Source organism: Seriola aureovittata, chromosome 20, assembly GCF_021018895.1.
Source record: "Seriola aureovittata isolate HTS-2021-v1 ecotype China chromosome 20, ASM2101889v1, whole genome shotgun sequence".
Lineage (NCBI taxonomy): Eukaryota > Metazoa > Chordata > Actinopteri > Carangiformes > Carangidae > Seriola > Seriola aureovittata.
This window is the reverse complement of record NC_079383.1, coordinates 21,365,487-21,379,256: the sequence shown is the minus strand read 5'-3', so window position 1 is coordinate 21,379,256 and position 13,770 is coordinate 21,365,487.

Sequence of the window (13,770 nt, the reverse complement as noted above, 5' to 3'; positions counted from 1 at the left end):
CCTCCTCAGCCTGTGTGTGTGTGTGTGTGTGTGTGTGTGTGTGTCTGTCTGTGTGTGTGTGTGTGTCTGTGTGTGTGTGTGTGTGTGTGTGTGTGTGTGTGTGTGTCTGTTTGCTTTTAATCTGGAAAAAAGGAAAAAGTGGAATGTTTCAGCGTCAGAGTTTGTGAAGCAGGAAGACACATGTCCAGCAAAACGTATATATATTTTTAGATTCTCACTCATCATGTTCGTCGCGATTTCCCCATTTTGCGCAAACAATTGTTTCCAAGGATGATATTATCTCTGATGTCTGGTGTATAAATGTCCTTAAATCTGTGTTAGAATTTGCTCTTTGTGCCCATTGATCTTGGGTGTTGTTCTTCTTTAAACAGTGACTAACTAATCACAAGTCACCAAGATACATATCTGAAGAGTTAGTAACAGAGTAAATAAAGGTAGAGTCCAGAACAAAAGAAACTGAAAGGTGAACTAAGGTGTTAAACACTCTTGTAAGGAGGGAAAATCTCTTCTGATATGTAATCTTTCACCTCCGCTGTCTACAGAGGTGTAGGTCAGCTCCTCCTTTTAGGATTCAAACAAAGCAAAGTGGTTCAGACTGGCTTTTGATTTACAAATAAATATGTCACTAAAAAGAAAAAAGGTGGTTAATGTGTCTCTGAGTTTCCTGTGGAGAAAGATAAGTTTTCTTCATTGAAGAGTCCTGCGCCACTGTCATTAAGTCAAAGTATTTCTTATATAATAATAATAATAATAATAATAATAATAATGATAATGAAATGCAACAAATAAGACGGCTCTTCTCCTGACCTGCTGTCTCTTGTAATAATAACCTGCTGAATATGACTCCCAGCAATGTTAACGCCTTTAAATAAACCCTGAGCAGACATTTCCATCTATTAATACCAGAGCTGACATCATTAGAGAATTCCTGAAGGCTGGTTGGTTTTTAAGTCTCAGTTTGTGAAAACAGGTATATGTGGACGGTGCACCTTGATACTAAACTTTGCCCTTGAAACTTGTTAATGTGCAACAGTATTTATTCTATCATCTGACTTGCCAGAGCTAAAATCAGCCACACCCCCGCAGCACAGTCAGTCATTCTTTCTATGTGGTTGAAGGTGCTCCAGTTTGATGAGTTATCGCTTGTGGATTTACAGGATTTGTCTTGAAATACAACAAGACAATGGTTGTGGTCAAGGTGTCACTGGTCTGGGTGGTCCTGAACTTCCTGTGGACTTTAACCAGAGGTGGTGAGTAAAGCCTCGGATCTTGTTCATGTCAACACATAAATCACAGATTATGTCTAAACTTATTACGCTGTACACGCTCGTTTTCAAAACGACATTTGATGGGATCAATCTATTTTCAGTTTTGTTGTTATTTGTAGGATTTCCAGACGTGAACTGAGGAGTTTTACTTTAACGACATAGAGTTGTGTGTGTGTGTGTGTGTGTGTGTGTGTGTGTGTGTGTGATACTTAACCTAGATACTTTCAACAGTTCATAGTACAACAAGCCAAACACTTTTTTTTGTATCACATTGAACCTTGATCGACTGTTTATTTATTTTTAAAAAAAGGGGACAAAGGAAATTTTCATTGATGATAAAAAATATAAAAAGTAAATCGAATGAATCTGTCATGAAGCTCTTGCTCTCAGTCGGAATCTCACAGAACCAGCCGGGGAACATTTCACCTTCCAGAACAACGAATGCTTTCGTTTTTCTTTTGAATTCCTTGTGACGAACAGGATTTCCTTGTTATTGAATGACAAGAAAAAGAAAGAATGTCAGTGTCAGTTTCCTCCACATTTTAAAGCTGCATTACTGAATATTTTTATTGAAAGAGTTGGTCAAATGAAAATAAAAGCAGCCTTTTATCCAAAGTGAGGGACGTCACTAAAGCTTCAGTGCGGGAGGAAACCTTGGTGTAAGTGCTAAATGCTACGTCTATCAGTGCAAGGAGATCAAAGTTAAAGGAGTAAAGAAGTGTTAGACATGTGAGGGTGTTGGAGGGATGGTGATGCCAACATGGAGACGGATGCAACATGGTCAGAGAAGAATGGTCTAGACCTCTGTTGGGGTACGGGATGAAGAGGCGATTTTAAAAGTTGATATGGACAAGGATTCAGGGTTAGAGAGGTTTAGCTGAAGGTGGCGTTCCTTCGTCTTTTAAAGCTTTTAAAGAGGCCTGAGCTGAACCTCCGTGCTTGTGTCTTTACCTGTTGTGCAGATCCTGATGTGTATTGCGGTTTCAATGAGAGCTGCATCTTACCGTGCAGCTTCACGCCTGGCAACAACGCGGTCATCCACTGGATTCTGGTGACAGTAGGAAACAGTCCTGTCCACTCCTTATACTACAACACAGACCAGCTCGCTCACCAGGACCAGCGCTACAGAGGCAGGACGTCGCTGTTCAAGGACCAGATCTCCAGAGGAAACGCCTCCCTCCAGCTGACAGGGGCGAAGCTTCAGGACCAGGGGAGATACAAGTGCTACACCAGCACCTTGTCTGGCAACCAGGAGTTATTCATTAACCTGAAAGTAGAAGGTACGAGAAACAAACAGTAGATAGAAAAAACACAAACTCTCACTACTCTCTCTATTGGAGTGTGTTTTGCTTCAATGCAGTGAACCAGTGAATTTGTGGAGAGAAAAACTAAAATCCAAACCACAACATTTCTGAGAGCTGAACACACTAAAAGACAGAAAGCTCCACCAACATAATGTGACGCCAGAACAACAGGAATGTTTTCACTTCTTTCCATTTAGCTTGTAAACTTGTAAACTAAGATACAGGTGTGTCGAAAGGCCGAAGTTCAAGTGCAATTTTCCTACTGGTTTATGGGCTTAATGCAACTACTTAATTCCCTCAGTTTACTAATTAACATATTTGAAGGAGTGATAGATTATTTCTATCTAAAGGCTTTGATGGTGCAAATGTCAGTCGATCATAAAAACCGAGTATTAAAGACCCGGAGCACCTGAGGGTTTTAGAGGAGGCGTAACTTTAATATTCTCCATTCTCAAAAAAGGAAACAGAAAGTTCATGGAAAGATGCCTCATTACTGTTTGATCGTCAGGACTGATCATCAAAGACAGCACCGTCAATGACGACTTTAAAAACATTTTTCCTAAAGTGAATCATCTTTTCTTTGCAGCTCCAGTTGGTAAAGTCGACCTCCAGCAGGTGGGAAACAGGATCAACTGCAGCTCAGAGGGGATCTACCCTCAACCTGAGCTCACCTGGTCCACCAGCCCTCCATCCACTGTGACCTTCAAGAACCAAGCTGAAGTCCAGGAGACTGAGCAGCTGCTCTACAACATCAGAAGTTCTCTGACAGTTTCAGACAGCGACTCTGATCTGAGCTACAGCTGCAGCATCAGCACTCGCAGAAACAAGAGGAGAGCCACTTTGTTTAAAACAAGTCAGTGATTTTAAAGAGTCTGGAACTTGATTAAATCCATGTGGTGGATCAGACTTCCTCAAACAGCTGAAACTTTCATCATGACAAGGCTGCACGATGCTCTAATGCAAAATATTCAGAATTGCATTGAATTTTATCCCTTTTTTCATTTCAGCTTTTCTCAGTGTTTCAAACACTGGAACAACGATCCCCTGCGCTGCCTCAAACTCCTCCTTCAAGAGTCTGATCTGGAGATTCAACCACAGTCAGATCGTCCTGACCCAGACCAGAGCTGACGTCCCCTCCTCAGTCTCAGAGGGGTGGAGCCAGCAGGTGAAGGGTGTGTCAGAGTCAGGCAGCCTCATGCTGCAGAACTTATCTCCACATCATGAGGGAATATACACCTGTGAACTGAGTGATGCTGAGGAGACACTGATAACCAACACCTTTCTGAGGATACAGAGTCCAGGTGAGGCAGCATGAAGGGAGGAACTGTTAGTCTATATGAGTGAGAACTGTTATTAACTGTAATATCTGTATTTCTTCTGCAGATGAGGATTCAATCATTAATGGAGTCATTATAGGTTTGGTGGTTGCAGCTGTTTTGGTCTCAGCAGCAGTAGCAGTTGTTCTTGTCTGGTACTGTAAAAAGAAACGAGGTAAAATAATGTTCCTCCTACACTTTAATAAATGTCTTGTTTGTTATTTTTATTAATGATGTTGTTTTTTGACTCAGAATATCTCTCAGGTGAACAGAGAAACTGGAAGAGAGAGAGTCAAACAAGGATGAAACACCAATGTAAGTAAATGTTCTGTATTAGAAAAGCACTGCTGCTGAATGAACTAGTTAGAACCAGTTTTCTAACGTCTCGTCTCATTTATATTTCCTCCAGTCACTTTCTAGATCATGGTATAGTGTAATTCAGTTAATAAACCAATGAAATCTTTTTCCATCAGTTGAGATCTAGTTTGAAATTAACGCCTGTCTCGGCTAAAAAGATGATCTCAATCAGAGTGAGAGGGTCAGACGACTGGAAGCAGAAATTAACTAAATACACGACATGAAAACATGAAACTCACTGAATGAAATGAGAAAATATAAAATCAAATGAAGGAATCAGGATGATGTGATGGTTTGTTTTTCTCTGCAGAAGTTGTTCTTTAAACTGAGGAAGAAACCAGGGAGTGTTTTGATTTCTATCTTTTTTATATTTCTGATGCTGAATCTTGTTTCATTTTGTCTCCAGGGAAACAAATCTCAAACAGACCAGTGAGTCAATGTTTCCTCAGAGGTGAATTCCTGACCCACAAACCTCCGTCTCAGTCAAGTGATGACTTTGGTCGTCCATTTAAAATATGAACTAACGAGAGAATCTTGCTTCTCTCAGCCTCAAAGTCTTTTAGCTGCTGTTTTTTGTTGCTGCAAACCGTCACTGAGGAGAAGCTTCGTCTGGACTCTCTGCACTAAAGCCCAGATCAGTGAGAGCTGCAGTGATGGTCGTCCTTCTGGAAGTTTTCTCCATCTCCACACAGGATCTCTGGAGCTCAGCCAGAGTGACCACTGGTCTCTGTGTCTCTGTGCTGTCACTGTGAGGACGGAGCTGTCATCACCTCCAGCAGAGGGCGCTGTCACCTCATCAGCCAGTAAACACTGGACTGACTGTTTCCTCCACTGTCTCTAACCTGCGTCTTAGTCGACACAGATGTTGATGTTTTCACACTTCAAGCTCAAGATATTTGAAATACACTGTACATATATATGTATATATATATATATATATATATATATGTAAATATACACATTGTTCATGTAAATAAAGTTTGGTATTCTCAAGGCTCCAACTGAAATAAACAAATAATGAAAAAAGTGTCTTCAGATTTCTGATAGCTCAATGATTCAGAGAGGGAAATTAGTTTTCCATCATCTACATACTAATTAGACTCTCTGTCAGTCCTCTAATGAAGACATGATTTAAATCTCAAACTGGGACAATGATCCTTTTCTCTAGTAAATAAAACGTAGATTTGATGAGTCTCATCATCTCTGAGAGATCAAAACTTTATGTGGTAGGGTAAAGCTGGTCCACCTTAACCGTCAGTCCACCTTAATGCTGCTCACCTCCAAGAACTTATGTAGAACAATCCCTTTCACAATACACAGTGTATGTAATGTATAATGTAATTTCATTATTATAATTATTATTTTAAATATATCAGTCGGATACTTACTTACTTTAATACTTTCACTACATTTAGCTGCTTGTACTTTATGTACTTTTACTTCAGTAGGATTTTTCATGCAGGACTTCACTCTGGCGGGTTTGGGCCAGAGCACTGTGACGCCTTTATGGGAGATTTAACATTTGTCTGTTTTGCCCAGTGGCCTCTGAGGCTGCATGGATCAATAAACAACATTTGACGACTGTTTCACAAACTATTACGTATTTTTTAACAGATTTGACGAATCCTGACGAATCAGATGATAGAATGAATACTGTTGCACTGTTTGTGACGTCACAAAGTTAGAGAAGTCCTGACGGCTGGTTTTTAAGTTTCAGTTTGTTAAAACAGGCTTTGTGCATTTCATGGTCTGTGCATCTTGATACTACGCCTAAACTTTGCCCTGAAAGGTGAACTAAGGTGTTAAACACTCTTGTAAGGAGGGAAAATCTCTTCTGATATGTAATCTTTCACCTCCGCTGTCAGAGGTGTAGGTCAGCTCCTCCTTTTAGGATTCAAACAAAGCAAAGTGGTTCAGACTGGCTTTTGATTTACAAATAAATATGTCACTAAAAAGAAAAAAGGTGGTTAATGTGTCTCTGAGTTTCCTGTGGAGAAAGATAAGTTTTCTTCATTGAAGAGTCCTGCGCCACTGTCATTAAGTCAAAGTATTTCTTATATAATAATAATAATAATAATAATGATAATGAAATGCAACAAATAAGACGGCTCTTCTCCTGACCTGCTGTCTCTTGTAATAATAACCTGCTGAATATGACTCCCAGCAATGTTAACGCCTTTAAATAAACCCTGAGCAGACATTTCCATCTATTAATACCAGAGCTGACATCATTAGAGAAGTCCTGAAGGCTGGTTGGTTTTTAAGTCTCAGTTTGTGAAAACAGGTATATGTGGACGGTGCTAAACTTACTAAACTTTGCCCTTGAAACTTGTTAATGTGCAACAGTATTTATTCTATCATCTGACTTGCCAGAGCTAAAATAAGCCACACCCCCGCAGCACAGTCAGTCATTCTTTCTATGTGGTTGAAGGAGCTCCAGTTTGATGAGTTATCGCTTGTGGATTTACAGGATTTGTCTTGAAATACAACAAGACAATGGTTGTGGTCAAGGTGTCACTGGTCTGGGTGGTCCTGAACTTCCTGTGGACTTTAACCAGAGGTGGTGAGTAAAGCCTCGGATCTTGTTCATGTCAACACATAAATCACAGATTATGTCTAAACTTATTACGCTGTACACGCTCGTTTTCAAAACGACATTTGATGGGATCAATCTATTTTCAGTTTTGTTGTTATTTGTAGGATTTCCAGACGTGAACTGAGGAGTTTTACTTTAACGACATAGAGTTGTGTGTGTGTGTGTGTGTGTGTGTGTGTGTGTGATACTTAACCTAGATACTTTCAACAGTTCATAGTACAACAAGCCAAACACTTTTTTTTGTATCACATTGAACCTTGATCGACTGTTTATTTATTTTTAAAAAAAGGGGACAAAGGAAATTTTCATTGATGATAAAAAATATAAAAAGTAAATCGAATGAATCTGTCATGAAGCTCTTGCTCTCAGTCGGAATCTCACAGAACCAGCCGGGGAACATTTCACCTTCCAGAACAATGAATGCTTTCGTTTTTCTTTGGAATTCCTTGTGACGAACAGGATTTCCTTGTTATTGAATGACAAGAAAAAGAAAGAATGTCAGTGTCAGTTTCCTCCACATTTTAAAGCTGCATTACTGAATATTTTTATTGAAAGAGTTGGTCAAATGAAAATAAAAGCAGCCTTTTATCCAAAGTGAGGGACGTCACTAAAGCTTCAGTGCGGGAGGAAACCTTGGTGTAAGTGCTAAATGCTACGTCTATCAGTGTAAGGAGATCAAAGTTAAAGGAGTAAAGAAGTGTTAGACATGTGAGGGTGTCGGAGGGATGGTGATGCCAACATGGAGACTGTGCAACATGGTCAGAGAAGAATGGTCTAGACCTCTGTTGGGGTACGGGATGAAGAGGCGATTTTAAAAGTTGATATCGACAAGGATTCAGGGTTAGAGAGGTTTAGATGAAGGTGGCGTTCCTTCGTCTTTTAAAGATTTTAAAGAGGCCTGAGCTGAACCTCCGTGCTTGTGTCTTTACCTGTTGTGCAGATGCTGAGGTGTATTGCGGTTTCAATGAGAGCTGCATCTTACCGTGCAGCTTCACGCCTGGCAACAACGCGGTCGTCCACTGGATTCTGGTGACAGTAGGAAACAGTCCTGTCCACTCCTTATACTACAACACAGACCAGCTCGCTCACCAGGACCAGCGCTACAGAGGCAGGACGTCGCTGTTCAAGGACCAGATCTCCAGAGGAAACGCTTCACTCAAGCTGACAGGGCTGCAGGTTCAGGACCAGGGGAGATACAAGTGCTACACCAGCACCTTGTCTGGCAACCAACAGTTATTCATCAACCTGAAAGTAGAAGGTACGAGGAACAAACAGTAGATAGAAAAAACACAAACTCTCACTACTCTCTCTATTGGAGTGTGTTTTGCTTCAATGCAGTGAACCAGTGAATTTGTGGAGAGAAAAACTAAAATCCAAACCACAACATTTCTGAGAGCTGAACACACTAAAACCTTCCCGATACTTGTGTTGGTCCAATCAGATCAGTACAAAACATGACTTGGTCTCAGGTCTTAAGACAAGTGTTAGTGCTGTAACAAACCCTTAAAAACTTCAAAAACCCTTTCAGGTCAGTGAATTTGACTTTCATAAAAACTACAGAGCAGGAAACACATGTAAAGTAAAACGTACACTTTTCTTTGATAGTTTTACGGTGACGTTTTGTTAAAGTGGTAGAAAATGCAGAAAGTGTGTTGAGCTGCCTCAGACACAGCAAACAGACACCTGGCTGATAACGTTTCACTCCCGAGGAGAAAGGCCTCATAGTCCTGCAAGGTCACCCAGTGAAGATAAGAACACGTGCACAACAAACCAACTTTCACACTTTCAAATTTACTGTGTGGAAAAAAAGCACGATATTGGTTCCCTTGTTTCACTGTTGCTAAAACTGCAAACAGAAATGTGATATATGACATATATGTCTCCTATAAGAGGTTATTATTATCACATATATACATCCTCTAGATATATGACGATATAAGTTTATAACATATATGAAATGCACAGAAACAGCCTCCATTACTGAACAGACAGAAAGCTCCACCAACATAATGTGACGCCAGAGCAACAGGAATGTTTTAACCTCTTTCGATTTAGCTTGTAAACTTGTAAACTAAGATACAGGTGTGTCGAAAGGCTGAAGTTCAAGTGCAATTTTCCTACTGATTTATGGGCTTAATGCAACTACTTAATTCCCTCAGTTTACTAATTAACATATTTGAAGGAGTGATAGATTATTTTTATCTAAAGGCTTTGATGGTGCAAATGTCAATCGATCATAAAAACTGAGTATTAAAGACCCGGAGCACCTGAGGGTTTTAGAGGAAGCGTAACTTTATTATTCTCCATTCTCAAAAAAGGAAACAGAAAGTTCATGGAAAGATGCCTCATTACTGTTTGATCGTCAGGACTGATCATCAAAGACAGCACCATCAATAACGACTTTAAAAACATTTTTCCTAAAGTGAATCATCTTTTCTTTGCAGCTCCAGTTGGTAAAGTCGACCTCCAGCAGGTGGGAAACAGGATCAACTGCAGCTCAGAGGGGATCTACCCTCAACCTGAGCTCACCTGGTCCACCAGCCCTCCATCCACTGTGACCTTCAAGAACCTACCTGAAGTCCAGGAGACTGAGCAGCTGCTCTACAACATCAGAAGTTCTCTGACAGTTTCAGACAGCGACTCTGATCTGAGCTACAGCTGCAGCATCAGCACTCGCAGAAACAGGAGGAGAGCCACTTTGTTTAAAACAAGTAAGAACTCACTCTGGGACTTTATTCATCATGACAAGGATGCACCGTCCTCTAGAAAGATCAGTTATTCTGATAATAGAGAATGTTCAGAATTTCTTATTTGAATCTGGAGCCAGAGCTGCAGCGAAATACTATGTTATCCCTTTTTATTCATTTATTTCAGCTTCCGTCAATATTTCACACACTGAAGCAACACTGTCCTGCAAGGCCTCACACACCAAACCTCTAATAGGCTTCAGTCTCACCTGGAAATACAACCACAGTCAGATCATCCTGACTCAGACCAGAACTGACGTCCCCTCCTCAGTCTCAGAGGGGTGGAGCCAGCAGGTGAAGGGTGTGTCAGAGTCAGGCAGCCTCATGCTGCAGGACTTATCTCCACATCATGGGGGAATATACACCTGTGAACTGAGTGATGCTGAGGAGACACTGACGACCAACACCTTTCTGAGGATAGAGAGTCCAGGTGAGGCAGCATGAAGTGTTATTATCTGTGTGACCTGCAACAATCTAAACATCAGAGAACACCATCATGATGCATCATGGGAAAGTTCAAGTAACTGACTCTTTCTATTTCAGACTCAACCAATGTTATTATAGGTGGAGTGGTTGGAGGCATTTTTGTCATAGCACTAGCAGTTGGTCTTGTACTGTACTTAAAAAAGATAAAAGGTAAGATTATGTTCTTCCCACACTTTTTAATTCATTTCTTGTTCGTCGTTTGTATTAATGATGTTGTTTTTGCCTTCAGAACGTCTCTCCTGTCAACAGAGAAGCAATAGAAGAGAGTCAAACAATGGTGATACACAAAAGTAAGTAAATTTCCCTCAGTTGAAATCTAGTTCCTAATTGGAGAGTTTAATTAAATGCATGATGTGAAAACATGAAACTCTCTTAAAAGGAGTTATTTGTAAGTTTTGCTATCGCTACATAGCTAACATTAGCATTAACAGCTGTTTTACTTACCAGTCAAAACGCAACGTCGTAAGTTCAGCATCAAACTTCATTCCTTTACTCGTCAAGAGCTGGAAAGCAACCCTTAGTTTTGCTTATATTGCTATATTTCGATCACTTCTTCAACTGATGTTAGCATGCTAACCAGCTAGCCCCGGCCCAGTCACTTTCCGATACCGAGTCACTGTAGCTTCCAGTCTGCCCTGAAGAAGAAGCGCTGCTCAGAAGACGTATTATAACTTCTTGTAAACACAATAATGGCTGAAGCTCTCATCAAGACTGGTAAATAAATAGCTGTTAATGCTAACTCTAGCTATGTAGCGGTAGCAAATTTTACAAATAGCTCCTTTAATGAAATGAGAATAAAATATCAAATCTAATCAAATCAAATAAAGGAATCATGATCGTTTATTTTACTCTGTAGAAGTTGTTCTTTATACTAAAGAAGAATAAATAAGAGATTGTTTTGATTTTATCTTTATATGTTTCTGATGCTGAATTTTATTTCATTTTGTTTGCAGAGAAAGAGAACTTGAAAATATAGATCGAAAAGTGTCTCATCAAAATGGTGAAAAGCACACACTTGTCCGTCTCTTACAAGATGAAGATAAAGGACACTAACGTGCGATGTGTGAAATGACTGCGGACATAGTCATGTGACTTGGACAAGAACTTGAAAGAGAGTTCAAGACGAACAAACGTCTCCACTGGACACTGAAGGATTAAAAGACGCATGCACTGGTCTGTTGTGGAGTAAATGCACCTTTCCTTTGTGGATTTGTCTTCAGAGGAACTTGAAAAAGTTCGGAAGAAAAATAACAAAACCCAAAATGATCGAGTATTAAGTTCGTCTGTCACCTTAAGTTCACGTCCTTCTCAGAGCGGTTAATGAAGGAAACTCACAGTCACTGACTCCAGCTGATGAAGTACAACATGTTTTTCTTGTTCTACCTGATGCTCTGCTGCTCCACTCAGAGAGTGGAGCAGAGGCAGCTGACGTCATCTGTAACAAGCAGAAGTCAGACAAACTGAAACACAAGAAATTCAAAAAAGCTGAAGCTGAAGCTGAATTTGAAGCTGAATCTGAAGCTGAATCTGAAGCTGAATCTGAAGCTGAAGCTGAATCTGAAGCTGAATTTGAATCTGAAGCTGAAACTGAAGCGTGGCTAAAGTGGCAGAGTTGACAAGCTGCTAAACACTAATTCTCATTTTATTTTCTTTTGCCAACTTTTCAGTCGTTTTCTTTAAAAAAATTTCCCAAAGTTTAGAAACCGGAAACATGAAGCGAGTTTCAAGCTGACACCGTCGTCGTTTCCTGTCTTGTCAATGTTGTTTAAATAGCAAATAAACTAAAACTAGTCAGGAGCTTTGTTGGCGCTCTGCTATCTTGAGACAGTGATGGACCGGAAAAGAACCTGGTCTGAATTCAGTGGCGCTGTTGTTATCTTAAGGACACATTGTCAAAAGTCATATGTGCCGACGTACAGGACTGGGCTCACTGGTCTGGACTACTGGGCTGACTGGTCAGGGCTCTGTGTGAAACACTGCGTCGTTATAATATCAATCCACTAATGTACAGCTTTTTAAAGGCAATGGGAGATGGCAGTGTGATTGGTTTATTGGGAGTTACTGAATTATTAACACTGTTCCTCCTCTACCTCACGTCCTGCTGATACACACTTGGATAAAATGGGAAAGAAGGAGTAAATTATGTTGTAATATTCTGCTGCAGCTACTGAAACCTGAATGATTATAGTGTATACTACAAAGATCATTTTTTAAGAAAACTTTAAATCTGAGGGAAAGAAAATCAACAGTACTTCACTGTTAGTCCCGTCGGCGTGTTGGTGTCTAAGCTGGTGTTTCTTCACACGTGACTTCACACTGATTAGAGTCTGACCTTGTGTTAGTCTCGGTGTCTGCACATATCTCTCTCAGCGTGAAGGAAACCGAAACGTTTGTGTCAAATATTATCAAATGTCAGTAGAGTCATCTGGAGTGTCTCATGGATTTACGTTTTACTGAGGTGTTTTTATTTAATTGTATACAGATCTACTACTGTCATTTGATTATGAAGCATTAATTTTTGATCCTGCTTATTTGCACTATAAGAAAACAAGACTTTTGACAACTACTACTACATCACACAAAGTGACACTGACCTCTTCTGGATAAAAGCTTCAACAGCAGCTGTGACGACGTCCTGATGTGATTCCAGTGAGTCCTGAAGGCACATCAGCAAAACAAAGCTTTAACAGAGCAGCTTAATATGATTTATTGCACTAAATTAATGATAGTAAGTAATGAATGTGAAACACTAACGATTCAATAATAAAATGTAAGCACAAATTCTGTTTATACACTGGAGAGAATGGACGTGATTTTATCTGCTGTCTTTTTTGTTTATTTGTACTTTATAATAATCATAGACAAAATGTTTGATGCACTTTTTGAGACGAAATGAATTGTATTAAAAAATATATATTTATTGAAACCTGCGTCGACGTCATGAATTTAGGATTTTATAGAGAAAAGCTTAAAACTGCGTCTTTACGCAATAACTCTGTCCACACCGCAGCGTTAACGCCAAACTCAAGGAGGACAACAATGATTTACTTCTTTGATAAACTTTATCGATCTCATATCAGGAGCCGGGACTTCTCGATTCAAATGGATCTCTCTTTAATCTTGATGATTAAATATTGTAATATTTGGACATCAACCCAGTCATGAGCAGAAGGTTAAGACCGGCCCGCTGGGAGTCGTGCTGCAGCTGGAGAAGCCTTGGCCGGAAGCCAAGTGGATGTGGTTGCCGCGGTAACAGCACAATCACGTGGAGGTCACTGTCTTTTTTTTTTTTTTTTTTTTTTTTTATTTATTTTTTTTAAATATTTTTTTGGGCTTTTTATGCCTTTATTGGACAGGACAGTAGAGTAGAGAGACAGGAAATGGGGAGGCAGAGAGGGGGAATGACATGCAGTAAAGGCCGTCCGATGCGGGACTCGAACCGGGGCCAGCTGCAGCGAGGACGGTAGCCTCTACACATGGAGCGCCTGCTTAGACCACTACACCACACGACGCCCAGGTCACTGTCTTAAAAGTCTGCACGTTACATTTCAAACGTTGTACAGGACAGAAGTTTGGGTTAGAAAAACGTCTCATGAGTTACAGAACAGTCAGATATTTAATTGTATATTATTCCTCAGATCTGTGTCTGTGGAGAGAGTTCTGCAGGTCGCTGCCCAGGACTGGAATGTGGGTTGT